The sequence below is a fragment of the Nerophis ophidion genome, linkage group LG27, assembly GCF_033978795.1.
Source record: "Nerophis ophidion isolate RoL-2023_Sa linkage group LG27, RoL_Noph_v1.0, whole genome shotgun sequence".
Lineage (NCBI taxonomy): Eukaryota > Metazoa > Chordata > Actinopteri > Syngnathiformes > Syngnathidae > Nerophis > Nerophis ophidion.
In genome coordinates this window covers 15,115,616-15,131,498 of record NC_084637.1, presented here as the reverse complement: position 1 = coordinate 15,131,498, position 15,883 = coordinate 15,115,616, and the positions used below count along the sequence as shown (strand labels likewise).

Sequence of the window (15,883 nt, the reverse complement as noted above, 5' to 3'; positions counted from 1 at the left end):
AAAAGCGACAGCTCCGGGCGGCGACAGTGTGAGTGTTTCAGATGTAATTAGACACATTTACTAGGATCATTCTGGAAGATCCATTTATCTGCTTATTGTTTTAATAGTATTTTAGTGAGATTGTAAAGACATACCTTGAGGTCGGATGGCTGCGGTGAACACGCAGTGACTCAGAGAGAAGCCGAGGAGCTGTCATGCCAAATTTCTCCCTACAAAAACCTTCCCCCCCCCCCATTTACTTCTGGGGTCATGATTAATACAGACGTTTTGTTAACGCTATATTATAAAAATATAACGCTATATTATAAAAATATAACGCTATATTATAAAAATACAGACGTTTTGTTAACGCTATATTATTAAAAAAAAATTAAAAAACAATTTACAAACACAAGCTATGGGATGACATAAGAGGAAACGTGACCCCGGAAGTAAATGCGTCATCCCATAGCTTGTGTTTGTAAATTGTTTATTATTGTTTTTTATAATATAGCGTTAACAAAACGTCTGTATTTTTATAATATAACGTTATATTTTTATAACAAAACGTCTGTATTAATCATGACCCCGGAAGTAAATGGGGGCGGGGGGAGGTTTTTGTAGGTGGGTAGAAATTTGGCGTGACAGAGACATCATACCTTGTCAGTGTCTTCAAGTGGGAAAATAAACATTAAATAAACAAGTTTTTTCATTTTTTTTTGTAGTTTTGGTTGTATTTTGAATTGTTGGGCAGCACGGTGAAATAAGGGTTAGTGCATCCGTCTCACTATACGAAGGTCCTGAGTAGTCCCGAGTTCAATACCGGGTTCGGGATCTTTCTGTGCTGAGATGGAGAATAGAGAGAGTGGTTTGTAGGGGGGAAGAAATTTGGCGTGCTGCCTTTTAAACAGCTACTGCAGGTGATCGAATAATCCAATGATGTCTCCGGTAAGATACATATCACAATTATCCCATCCAAAAACATGCTGCTTGACCGCTCTGTGTTAAAAACAAAGAAACACCGGCTGTGTCTCGGTGCTAAAGACAGCTGCAATCCATCCCTTTCCACCAACAGCATTGTTCTTTATAGTCTCCATTATTAATTGAACAAATTGCAAAAGATTCAGCAACACAGATGTCCACAATATTGTGTAATTATGCGATGAAAAGAGAGGACTTTTAGCCGTAAGTGGTGCTGAGCTAATATTTCCTAACAGTCCGTGACGTCAAGCGCACGCGTCATCATTCCGCGACGTTTTCAACAAGAAACTCCGCGGAAATTTAAAATTGCAATTTAGTAAACTAAACCGGCCGTATTGGCATGTGTTGCAATGTTAATATTTCATCATTGATATATAAACTATCAGACTGCGCGGTCGGTAGTAGTGGGTTTCAGTAGGCCTTTAAGCAAAACAACATAACTAAACAAAACATGATCACACAGACACCTTTCCCCCCAAATTTGCATGCTGTCCATTTTTTTTAAAGTACCAGTTCAAGCACCGGCTCCGTTTTCAAAGTACCGATTTGGTACCAGCATTTATTTTAATGTGCATGATACCCTTCCCTACTGATGCCTGCTTGTTAGTCACTTACCTGTATCAACTGTGATGACATTTTGGGTGGTGTTTGTCCATGTGTCAGCAAGACATCCATGCAGACAATGGGAATCTCTCTCTAAAAAAAAAAAAAGGCACAATGTATTATGATAAGGGACATCATTTGTGGGGTCACAAAAGGCAGTTTTAACCGTCCAAAAATAATGTTACCCTGATGAATGGAGGTGAGTCAAACACTATTGCCAGGCGGAAAATGGCCACTCAGGCTGAAGGCTGTCCCTTTAGATCGCTCACAAAGCTCACTGATTGGCTTGCTGGTTCTGCTGTTTCTTGAGAATAATTGACAGCACGTATCAGCTGACCAATCAGCAGCCAGATTTGTCAGACTCCAGACAATATGAATCAAAAACATTTTGTCATGATCTTCGGTCTAGATCAGGGGTAGGGAACCTATTGGCTCGCGAGCCAGATGTGGCTCTTTTGATGACTGCATCTGGCTCTCGGATAAATCTGAGCTGACGTTGCTTAACACGATAAGTAATGAATAATTCCGCTTGCAATCACAGTGTTAAAAATAACGTTCAAAATATAAAACATTGTCATGCTTTTTTATGTTCAAGAAGTTGCGTTAATGATAAAAAGGTATTTATTTATTATTGGTCAGTGTGGGACTTGCTCTCCTGGGGGTTCTTCAGACCACCAAGCACCGACATGAGAGCCTGTTTCAGGGTTGCAATATTGTTATATTTTTCAATAAGTCTCTCCGTTGCTTTCCAGCAGATGTATTTTTCTCTTTCGTTCTCGCTCGCGCTCTGGCTCCATCTCCAACCCTGTCTCTCCTCCTGGCTGCTGCTTATAACAGAGCGACAGGTGATTAGATAACAAGGCCCAGGTGGGCCATCTACGCGCCTGTCGCTGATTTTGAGGCTGGTCCTGGCAACATCCCGCTTCGCTGCAGGCCCGCAGGCCACGCCCCTCCACAGTTAGCTTCAGAATAACAATGTTATTACAAAGAATAAGAGACCTATTGTACTCTGGAAATGTTGGTCTTACTTAAAAATGCACATGTTTAGTTGTGTTTGCACATGTTTAGTTGTGTTTTGGGATGATCCACACTGCCTGGGAAAAAGACTGAAGAGCAAATATCCCAACAGACGGTTTATGAACAAGCGAGTGTAGTTAGACTGTCAGTGATGCGTCACATGTTGTGCATACAGAGTGTGAGCTGGTGGCCTGTGGTTGGAGCTTTAGAGTCCTCGCTGCAAAATGAGCACATTTATAAAAAAATTAAATAAAAAGTATACATGTGTCTATAAATCTTTTAAGCTGCAGCAGCAAAGCCAGGATTGGCAATATGTGATGACTTCTGAAGTCTCCTACGTATTTGCATTTTTGTTGGACATTGATTTTTAAACAGAGCTATGTATGTATTAGGTAGTTTGGGGTGTATGAGCTGCACACAGAACCTTAGAGGCCTCCTGAAACCCACTACTACCGACCACGCAGTCTGATAGTTTATATATCAATGATGAAATCTTAACATTGCAACACATGCCAATACGGCCTTTTTGGTGAACTAAATTGCAATTTTAAATTTCGCGTGAAGTATCCTGTTGAAAACGCCGCGGTGTGATGACGCGTGCGCGTGACGTCACGGATTGTAGCGGGCATTTTGTCCCAGCCCGATCCCAGCTATAAGTCGTTTGCTTTAATCCAAAATTACAAAGTATTCTGGACATCTGTGTTGCTGAATCTTTTGCAATTTGTTCAATTAATAATGAAGACGTCAAAGAAGAAAGATGTAGGTGGAAAGCGGTGTATTGCAGCTGCCTTTAGCAACACAACCACAGCCGGTGTTTCCTTGTTTACATTCCCGAAGGTGAAGCTTTACTATGGAACAGAGCGGTCAAGCGAACATGGTTCTCTACCACATGTCAACCGGCAGGTTTCGGTGAGAAAATTGTGGTAGTAAGTCGGCTCTTACCGTAGACATGAGTGGAGCTCGCGTCGTTCCTCGTTCACCTGGCAAAGAGGCAGTTGCGGACTCTCTTGGCTCCTTCGACCGGCCGCCCCCGAACGTGGGATGCTTCCATCGTGGAGAAGGGGGGAAGAAAAGCTCAGCCCGGCCCACATGCCAATACGGCCTTTTTATTTTACTAAATTGCAATTTTAAATTTCGCGCGAAGTATCCTGTTGAAAACGCCGCGGTGTGATGACGCGTGCGCGTGACGTCACGGATTGTAGCGGACATTTTGTCCCAGCCCGATCCCAGCTATAAATCGTTTGCTTTAATCCAAAATTACAAAGTATTCTGGACATCTGTGTTGCTGAATGTTTTGCAATTTGTTCAATTAATAATGGAGACGTCAAAGAACAAATATGTAGGTGGGAAGCGGTGTATTGCGGTTGCCTTTAACAACACAACCACAGCCGTTGTTTCCTTGTTTACATTCCCAAAGGTGAAGCTTTACTATGGAACAGAACGGTCAAGCGAACATGGTTCTCTACCACATGTCAACCGGGCAGGTTTCGGTGAGAAAATTGTGGTAGTAAGTCGGCTCTTACGTAGACATGAGCGGAGCTCGCGTTGTTCCTCGTTCACTTGGCAAAGAGGCAGTTGCGGACTCTCTTGGCTCCTCCGACCGGCCGCCCCCGAACGTGGGATGCTTCCACCGTGGAGGAGGGGGAAAAAAGCTCAGTATGCCCGACCGGCTGCCTTCGCTTCGCCTCGTCGAGAAACGTGGCTTCCCTCAAAGACACTGGCGGTCACCACACCCGTGGCCACCCCCTCCGACTTTCAGGTACGATTATATAATCGTAAGGGATCGTAAGGGATTTTCCAGAATTAGCCGGTAATAAGCGGTAGAAAATGAATGGATGGATGGATCCTTGTAAGTGTGTCTAATAACATCTGAATCGCTCCCACTCCCCTGTCTTTTTCTTTCTTTCCAGTCCTTCACTCTCACTATCCTCATCCACAAATCTTTCATCCTCGCTCAAATTAATGGGGAAATTGTCGCTTTCTCGGGCCGAATCGCTCTCGCTGCTGGTGGCCATGATTGTAAACAATGTGAGGATGTGAGTAGCTCCACAACCCGTGACGTCACGCGCACATCGTCTGCTACTTCCTTTACAGGCAAGGCTTTTTTATTGGCGACCAAAAGTTGCGAACTTTATCGTGGATGTTCTCTACTAAATCCTTTCAGCAAAAATATGGCAATATCGCGAAATGATCAAGTATGACACATAGAATGGACCTGCTATCCCCGTTTAAATAAGAAAATCTCATTTCAGTAGGCCTTTAGATCAGAGTTTTTCACACTGGTGTGCAGTGAGATACAGTCTGGTGTGCTGTGGGAGATTATGTAACTTAACCTAATTGGGTTAAAAATATTTTTTGCACACAAGTAGCTATAATCTGCAAATAATGTGCCGTTGTTGAGTGTCTGTGCTGTCTGCAGCTCGGCAGTGTCACCATGTTATACTATTCAGTTATACTAGGTGGCAGCAGGTAGCTAATTGCTTTGTAGATGTCGGACACCCGTGTCGTGATCACAATATACAAACGACAGCGGGATGCAGTGTGCAGGTAAAAAGGTTCAGAGGTTAATTCTTAAACCAAAAATAAACAAAAGGCAAGTGCCACTAAGAAAAGGCATTGACGGTTAGGTAGGGTTGGGGTATATATCGATATACTCGCTATATCGTGGGTTTGTCTCTGTGCGATATAGAAAATGACTATATTGTGATATTTGAGTATACTTTCTCACGCAGTTGCTTTTAGCTGCGGGCATTACACTACAGGCTCTTCCCACTCCTTCTTGTCTCTCCTTCTGACAGACAGTAAGCGCACCTTCTTACATACGTCAATCGTCTGGCGGTGGTTTGGCTTCAAGTGGGACTATGTCGAACAGACAACCGTAATTTGTCAAGTGTGGGGCAATAGTGTTGCTACAAAAAGTAGCATTACTGCTAAAGTGTAGCATCATTTGAAAAGTGACCTGCTAGAGAATGAAGAGTGCTTACTCCGCATGTCAAAATCTCCATTTGGTGCCACACCAACAAAATGCAGAGGCGGCAATTTCCACATCAACACCGTATGAAAAAAAATAGTCAACAACAATAAGGAGATAACCTACCACATAGCGATTTGATTTCCTATTATGTAACTCATTTTTATATGGCAGTTATTGAAATATCTTGTGTGACATCATGCACAAAAGTGCACTTTATTTGTTGTAAACTATTGTAGTGGCGTTCTGAACAAAAAGTACACTTTAATTTAGTGTTGTTTTGATTTGTCATCTTAGTGACATCATGCACTAAAGTGCACTAATAGCTTGTTTTAAAATGTCTCTGACAATCTTGCACTTTCTGTTTTGAAATGACATGAATGTTTGTGCCACTGCTTAATAACTGTTTAATAAATACAGTTTTGGTCAATAGAATTAGTTGTGATTTCCCTCTCTGCATGAACGTTTAAAATGAGCATATATTAATGCAGTATGAACAAGAATGTTTTAATATAGACACATAGAATCATCATACTGCTGTGATTATATGCATCAAGTGTTCATTCAAGACTAAGGCACAATATCGAGATATATATCGAGGCCTAAAAATCACGAGATATTAAAAAAAAGCCATATCGCCCAGCCTTATGCTTAGGTATGGCTATGCAAAACGAAACTAAAACCGAGCTGGCTGCAAAAACACAAAATGCTGGACGACAGCAAAGACTTACAGTGTGTGGAGCAGAGTACATCCGAACATGACATGACAATCAACAATGTCCCCACACAGAAAGATAGCGTCCGCACAACTTATATAGTCTTGATTGCGAAAACAAAGCAGGTGCGGGGAATAGTGCTCAAGGAAGACATGGACTAAAACACAGGAAAATGTCCAAAAACTCAAAATAAGTCACGGCATGATGTGACAAATCGTGACAGTAGACCTACTTTGAGTCAAGAGCTATAGTGATGCATGGTTGGTTATTGTTTAAAGGCCTACTGAAATGAGATTTTTCTTATTTAAACGGGGATAGCAGGTCCATTCTATGTGTCATACTTGATCATTTCGCGATATTGCCATATTTTTGCTGAAAGGATTTAGTAGAGAACATCCACGATAAAGTTCGCAACTTTTGGTCGCTAACAGAAAAGCTCTGCCTTTACCAGAAGTCGCAGACGATGACGTCACCCTCAAATTGTTTTTAATGGGAGCCTCCATCAAAAACAGCTATTCGGACGGAGAAAACGACAATTTCCCCATTAATTTGAGCGAGGATGAAAGATTCGTGTTTGAATATATTGTTAGCGACGGCCTAGAAAAATAAAAACAAAAAAAAACGCGATTGCATTGGGACGGATTCAGATGTTTTTAGACACATTTACTAGGATCATTCTGGGAAATGTTGCTAGTGTTTTAGTGAGTTTAATAGTACCTGATAGTCGGAAGGGTGTATCCACGGGTGTGTTGACGCCAGTGTCTGATGGAAGTTGACGGCAGCTGTATGGACGGCACAAGCTCAGCTGATCTCCGGTAAATGGCGACTTTTTACCACAATTTTCTCACCGAAAACTGCTGGTTGACATTTGTTCGGGATCCATGTTCGCTTGACCGCTCTGATCCATAGTAAAGTTTCACCTCCGGGAATTTTAAACAAGGAATCACCGTGTGTTTGTGTGGCTAAAGGCTAAAGCTTCCCAACTCCATCTTTCTACTTTGACTCCTCCATTATTAATTGAACAAATTGCAAAAGATTCAGCATTACAGATGTCCAAAACACTGTGTAATTATGCGGTTAAAGCAGACGACTTTTAGCTGTGTGTGTGCGCAGCGCTAATATTTCCCAACAGTCCATGATGTCACCCGTACACGTCAGCGACGTTTTCAACTGGACACTTCGCAGGAAATTCAAGATTGCAATTTAGTAAACTAAAAAGGCTGTATTGGCATGTGTTACAATGTTAATATTTCATCATTGATATATAAACTATCAGACTGCGTGGTCGGTAGTAGTGGGTTTCAGTAGGCCTTTAAATTCCTTTCTGTCAGGACTATGGCGTGGATTTGTTTTGCTCCTTCGACGCAGCGGGATTACAGGACGAGCCAGGCGTGAGTTCAGGTACATATTTGTTTATTTAAACACTATAATAAAAAATAAACAAACTAATGGCGCTCATAATGAGGTACAGAACTTGGCTACAAAAATATAAACAAAAACACTTGCTCGATTGGCATGAATGATAATGAATAGACAAAAGATACCATCAACGATACTCAATAAACCAAAAACTAGCACTGAAGCAAAAAATACAAAAGGCTTACGTGACGTAGTCAAAATAAAGTAGCAGCGTGGTAAGGCATGAAGGGTGCGTGGTCGTGGTCAAAATATGCAGGCATCTACAAAAGGCAAAGTTCTGCCCAGAACAGAAAGCAAATGACTTAAGTACTGGCTGTGGTAATAGAAAACAGGTGTGAGAGGCTGAGAATCGGGGAGCGACTTAAGGGGACCAGGTGGAAACCAATAGGTTGGCATGGAAACAAAACCAGGAGGTGCAAAACGTGACTGAATGTCCAAAATCAAAACACAACATGACAAAACAAAACATGATCCATAGGTGTGACACTTTCCAACAATGGTGAGAACGACTTTTTATCGTCAATATCGGCTACTGAGTTTCATTTTTTAATGATTTCTGCTTGGGGTGTGCCAAAGTTTTTTTTCAATGAAAAAAATGTGCCTTGGTTCAAAAAAGGTTGAAAAACACTACACCTTAGATAAAGTGTCAGCTGCTGCCTTGCAGGTTGTGATACAACGAACGTGGCGTGGCTAAAGAACCAAGACAGATTTCCCACTTCTCACTTTCTCGCTGCTGTAATTCTGCCAGTCACACGGTTGACTGGATATTGTATGCTTGTATATTCAAAACAAACATTGTCCCATTAGTTTGGAAGATTACACAGCAATGAACTGTGGCATTAGGTGCAAGAAGGTGTTTGTTTAAGCCTTTCATGAAATATACATCCCGTCAGAAAAGTCCAAGAACAAATTGTTTGAAGGGTGTGAAGGGGAATGTGGTGTTTGTATGAATAAGTACAAGCATAAAGGGGCCGTATCACTTTTTTTTTTCTACATTTAAACACTTCCTTGTGGCCTACATAACATGTAATGGTGGTTCTTTGGTCAAAATGTTGCAAAGATTTTGTTCTACAGACTGTCTTAAAGTCGCTTTCTGACCGTCTCTACAGGATGCATCGTTTTGTCCGACGTGCCTCCACTTCGACAGCATTCTTCACCCCATCATCTTTGTTGTAGTTTTTGGTGCTTCTATATAGAGTCTACTGACATACATAAGTTAGTACTATACACTACTTTGTATTAGAAATGTGCATGTACGAGGCAGTCTGCCCCACAAGAGGAGAAAAGGAAGGAACTTATGGACTATAGCGTCTGACTACAATGGCTGACTCGCGCAAAAGTCTTTGAGTAAAACCTCACCATTTATGGATATTGCTGGGTTGCAATTACGTGAAGAAGTGGCACTTCGGGTTTTAGGTGGAGGGCAAGAGTCTACAGTCTAGAGCAGGGGTCCCCAAACATTTTGACCCGGGGGCCGCATTGGGTTAAAAAAATTCGGCCAGGAGCCGGAATATATATATGTGTGCGTGTGTGTGTGTATATATATATATATATATATATATATATATATATATATATACACACACACACATAAATACATATATACATACATATATATATGCACATAAATACATATATACACACATATATACATATATATATATATACATACATATATATACATACATATATATATATACATACATATATACATATATATATATACATACATATATACATATATATATATACATACATATATACATACATACATACATACATATATACATACATATATACATATATATATATACATACATATATACATACATACATACATACATATATATACATACATACATACATATATATATATATACATACATACATATATATACAAATATATATATACATACATATATATACATACATATATATACATATATATATATACATACATATATATACATATATATATATACATACATATATATACATATATATATACACATACATATATAGAAATACACACATACACACAAATATATATATACATATATATCCACATACATACACATATATATATATATACACACATACATACACATATATATATACATATATATCCACACATATATATATATATACATATATATACACATACATACACATATATATATATACACATACATACACATTTATATACACACATACATACACATTTATATACACATACATATACATATATACATACATATATACACACAGACACAAACACACATATATATACATACATATATACACATATTTACACACATATACACAAACACATATATATACATACATATATACACATGTACACAAACACACACACATATATATATATATATATATATAAAATCATTGGTGTTAATTTTCAATCTATCAGGATAAAAAATAATATCAAACTCAAATTACAGGATGTTATGTTGTTTGCTCATTTTCCTTGACTTTTGCACTAACATGTGGTTTATTTGTTTGACATATGTAGCATCATCTACAAAGATACAAAGAATTGCAATTGCAACATCCAGTGGACACATGTAGAACGGCAGTTTCTTTCATTGAAAAATTTTGGCTCATCTTTTTGTATTTGGCAAACTCATCCCACGGGCTGGATAAAACCTGTTCGGGCCCGCGGGTCTTACTTTTGACACCCCTGGTTTAGGGAGACTTATTTTGGCACCAATTAATTTGTGTCAATAAAAGGCCAGTAAAAGTATCCCCTGGTTGCTTGAAGTTCCTAATCTGAGACAATTGTTATCAGGCCTAATTGGGAACGTAATGCATTGTTATCAACGCGCTGTGCTAACTAGCCCACCAGTTCTTAACTAATCGTCCATTCTACAAGTACTAGTTTGTCCAAGGCGGATGGCTTCAGACACTTCAATTCACAAATAGGATCCCCTCCTCTGTGTAAACAAAGCTGGACTTTACCACTGTTGACATTACCGACACTCACCCACTGAGGCGTGGAGGAGACATCTAAATCTCTCCCAGCAGGATTCATCTCTTGTCTCGGCGTGACCTAAAAGTTCCTCCTGGCAAATGCTAATGTGATTTTTTACGGGTGTTTCGAAAGTAACGCTGCTGTTTATTATGAATCGTCTTACCCATGAGGAGGTGGTTAATCTGTTTGATCCCCATGGAGCTGCTGTACAGCAAGAGGTCATGAAGATAAATGTTGGAATAGACTTGGCTCATCTTTTAATTCTGAGGGGACAATCCACAGACCTGCAGTTAGTACCAACATCCACTTATCAATTTTCCATATCCCTGTTGGGGCCACAGGGAAGCTGGGCCAATTGATTTCTTGGAACACCATGGACTGATAACCTGTCATTCAATAAGAGACAACCATTCACCTCACATTCCCACCTACAGAATGCAATTTGTTGTGGCAGCTGTACTTAAACGAGACAATTTGTACCCAGCTTGGGAACAGTTCTCCCTTCCTTTCAAGGTCACGACTTCCGCTCACACTAAGCATTTCCACTTGGGCCCGTTTGCTTCAACACTGCTGTAATACATCATTTTTTCTGACTTTGTGGATTTCTTTGTGTCAGTCCGATTATGTATTTTGTGAAAATTGGTAGTTGTTATTAGGGGTGTCTTAAATTAGTCAGCGATCCAGGAGTCTAATTTGACAATCAAACTCACAGTCAATCATTAAACCCCCTTCTTCCCAATTCTCTCTCAGGGCAACACGGAGTCGCTAATGCAGGGGTAGGGAACCTATGGATCGCGAGCCAGATGTGGCTCTTTTGATGACTGCAACTGGCTCTCGGATAGATCTGAGCTGACATTGCTTAACACGATAAGTAATGAATAATTCCACTTGTAATCACATTGTTAAAAATAATGTTCAAAATATAAAACATGCTCATGCATTTGAATCCATCCATCCTTTTTTCTACCGCACTTGTTCAAGAAGTTGCATTAATGGTAAGAAGTAATTTATTTATTATTGGTTAGCGTAGGACTTGCCCTCCTGGGGGTTCTTCAGACCACCAAGCACCGACATGAGAGCCCGTTTCAGCGTTACAATATTGTTTTATTTTTCAATAAGTCTCTCAGTTGCTTTCCAGCAATTGTCTTTTTCTTTTTCGTTCTCGCTGGAGTTCTGGCTCCAGCCTCAACCCCGTCTCTCCTCCTGGCTGCTACTTATAAACAGAGCGACAGGTGATTAGATAACAAGGCCCAGCTGGGCCATTTACGCACATGTCGCTGATTTCGAGGTTAATCCTGGCAACACCTGCTTCGCTGCAGGCCCGCAGGCCACACCGCCTCCACAATTAGCTTCAGAATAACAATGTTATTACGAAAAATACGAGACCTATTATACTCTAGAAATGTTGATTTTACTTAAAAATGCACATGTTTAGTTGTGTTCAGTGTTAAAAAAATATTATATGGCTCTTAGAGAAATACATTTTTAAATATTTCGCATCTTGGCTCTCTCAGACAAAATGGTTCCCGACCCCTGCGCTAATGCATGCATTTTATTACAAGTCGAATAGATTATCAATCAATCAATCAATCATTTTTTATTTAGATAGCCCTAAATCACAAGTGTCTCAAAGGGCTGCACAAGCCACAACAACATCCTTGGTTCAGAGCCCACAAAAGGGCAAGGAAAAACTCACAACCTAATGGGACATCTATGAGAAACCTTGGCGAGGACCGCAGATGTGGGTGACCCCCCTCCCCTCTAGGGGAGACCGAATGCAATGGACGTTGAGTGGGTCTAACATAATATTGTGAAAGTCCAGTCCATAGTGGATCTAACATAATAGTGAGAGTCCAGTCTATGGTGGGGCCAGGAGGAAATCATCCCGAGCGGAGATGGGTCCTGACTCTGGACAGCCAGGACTTCATCCATGGTCACCGGACCTGTGCCGAAATGGCAGGTCAACTGGTCTAAAAAGGAAGTCTATTTAAAAGGCCAGAGTATAAAAATGAGTTTTAAGATGGGACTTAAATGCTTCTACTGAGGTAGCATCTCTAACTGTTACCGGGAGGGCATTCCATAGTACCGGAGCCCGAATAGAAAACGCTCTGTAGCCCGCAGATTTTTTTTGGCTCTGGAAATCACTAATAAGCCGGAGTTCTTTGAACGCAGATTTCTTGCCGGGACATATGGTACAATACAATCAGCAAGATAGGATGGAGTTAGATTATTGTAACGTCCTGCTTTCTGGTCTTCCTAAAAACGTTATAACACCTTTGCATTTCTTCAAAATTCAGCGGCACATGTCCTGGCGAAGACCAGAAGGCGGGCTCACATTACACAAGTTTTAAAATCTCTGCATTGGCTCCCAGTGTCTTTCAGGATCAATTTTAAGGTTTTTCTTATGGTTTATAAATGTTTTTTTTAATGGTATTGGGCCTTGATATCTTTCAGATTGGCTTTTACCCTATGAACCTTCCCGGGTTCTGAGATCCTCCGGCCCTCATCTCCTAATTATTACAAAAGTCAGGACACAAAGTCAGGATATGGCATTTTTCCACCATTATGGCCCCTATGGAACAGCTTAAAAAATATGTTCACTTTTATTGATTTCTCTTTATGTAAAAGGTGGAGTTTGTTAATATATGTTATGTGAAACAAATAGATGGGCGCCAGCGCCCCCCGCAACCCCGAAAGGGAATACGCGGTAGGAAATGGATGGATGGATGTTTTGCACTTATTGTCATTTTGCCACTGTGACTTCTGTTGAAACAGTAATTTATCCTGTGCTGAAAAGTGTCCATTCCAATAGAGAGTACTGTGGGGCAAAAAAGTATTTAGTCAGCCACCGATTGTGCAAATTCTCCCACTTAAAATGATGACAGAGGTCTGTAATTTTCATCATAGGTACACTTCAACTGTGAGAGACAGAATGTGGAAAAAAAAATCCAGGAATTCACATTGTAGGAATTTTAATGAATTTATTTGTAAATTATGGTGGAAAATAAGTATTTGGTCAACCATTCAAAGCTCTCATTGATGGAAGGAGATTTTGCCTCAAAATCTCCCGATACATGGCCCCATTCATTCTTTCCTTAACACGGATCAATCGTCCTGTCCCCTTAGCAGAAAAACAACCCAAAAACATGATGTTTCCACCCCCATGCTTCACAGTAGGTATGGTGTTCTTGGGATGCAACTCAGTATTCTTCCTCCAAACACGACGAGTTGAGTTTATACCAAAATGGATACATGGATGATACAGCAGAGGGTTGGGAGAATGTCATTTGGTCAGATGAAATCAAAATAGAACTTTTTGGTATAAACTCAACTTGTCGTGTTTGGAGGAAGAAGAATACTGAGTTCCATCCCAAGAACACCACACCTACTGTGAAGCATGGGGGTGGAAACATCATGCTTTGGGGCTGTTTTTCTGCTAAGGGGACTGGACGATTGATCCGTGTCAAGGAAAGAATGAATGGGGCCATGTATCGTGAGATTTTGAGCCGAAACCTCCTTCCATCAGTAAGAGCTTTGAATGGTTGACCAAATACTTATTTTCCACCATAATTTACAAATGAATTATTTAAAATTCCTACAATGTGACTTCTTGTATTTTTTTTCACATTCTGTCTCTCACAGTTGAAGTGTACCTATGATGAAAATTACAGACCTCTGTCATCATTTTAAGTGGGAGAACTTGCACAATCGGTGGCTGACTAAATACTTTTTTGCCCCACTGTATATATTTTTGTATTTATTAAAAATTGTTATTATTGTTTAACTGCCTGTAATTTGATTTGTTTCCAGTATTTCCCCCCGACATTTTGTACATGGTATCGCAACTTTGCAAGCTAAAGAAATGTTAAAATGTTAAAAAGCCAGACAGAGGCACGTTTCCGGTCTTGCTCCTGCTCTCCCATCTTTATTAGTAACAGTAATTCAGTACAGCATGAGTAATTTTAGAATATTGGCTCTGGCCTACTTACTATTGCGTAAATGTCCGATTGATTAGCCTGCAGGCGGCGCTTAAAGTTTGTGGTATTTTACCGGAGAAAATGGAGCCATAGGGTTTACGTGTCTTCTGGTCTCCCACGGCAAAGATGAAGTGAGTCCATATGTCTTCTCCACTATTTCTTACAGGTTTAAAAGACATATTGTATTGATGTGTGTATCATCAAAGCATATTTATATAGCCCTAAATCACAAATGTCTCAAAGGGCTGCACAAGCCACAACGACATCCTTGGCTTAGATCCCACATCAGGGCAAGGAAAAACTCAACCCAATGGGCTATAATGAGAAACCTTGAACCCCCCCTCCCTCGGGTGACCGGTGCAATGGTGGCTGAGTGGATCTAACTAACAATACAGTCTTGTTTATAGTGAACTATATAAACTTGGTTCCTTACAAAGACAGTAGTTCTGATTGGACCCCCCGCCCCTCTCCCACATGCAACTGTGATTGGATAGATTCCTAACTTGTCCCACTCGCCTTAAGACAAAATTAAATATGATTGGATTTCTTCTCTGTCAACAATTTTGTGTCGTTTTTATCCATTGACTAATTTGTCAATTTCATCATTGCTTTAGTCAAGGTGCTTTTGTTTTGATCAGTTATCGTCCTATTTCAGTCAGGGAAAAATAGATCGTTAGCATTTTTTCGTCAACAAAATGAACTCTTATCCCAAGCAGTTAAAAAAAAACAAAAAACAATGTCATAAAGTCGACTGAACGTAGACTATGGACTAAATCTAATAAATCAGATTTGACTCTGAGGCTATCTACACTAAGCTGGATACCACCTCAAATTAATATTTATTTAGCCTAAGCATCGTGTCAGCCACACTAAACCATCGTTTAAGGTAACCATCCATCCATCTATCTTATTCCGCTTTTCCGAGGTCGGGTCGCGGGGGCAGCAGCTTAAGTAGGGAAGCCCAGACTTCCCTCTCCCCAGCCACTTCGTCCAGCTCCCCCGGGGGGACCCCGAGGCATTCACAGGCCAGCCGGGAGACATAGTCTTCCCAACGTGTCCTGGGTCTTCCCCGTGGCCTCCTACCGGTCGGACGTGCCCGAAACCCCTCCCTAGGGAGGCATTCGGGTGGCATCCTGACCAGATGCCCAAACCATCTGGCTCCTCACTTTGAGTTCCTCCCGGATGATGGAGCTTCTCACCCTATCTCTAAGGGAGAGCCCGGCCACCCGGC

General features: G+C 40.6%; 1 long non-coding RNA gene across 1 annotated transcript in view; it reads right to left on the bottom strand.

Annotated features, from left to right (window-relative positions):
- Nucleotides 1-1,486: 1,486 nt before the first annotated feature.
- LOC133544236 (uncharacterized) overlaps nucleotides 1,487-15,883 on the bottom strand; it is a 204,018-nt gene continuing 189,621 nt past the window's right edge. Inside the window, exon 7 of the long non-coding RNA XR_009804611.1 lies at nucleotides 1,487-1,656. This is a non-coding gene — a long non-coding RNA (uncharacterized LOC133544236). The remainder of the gene's footprint in view (nucleotides 1,657-15,883) is intronic.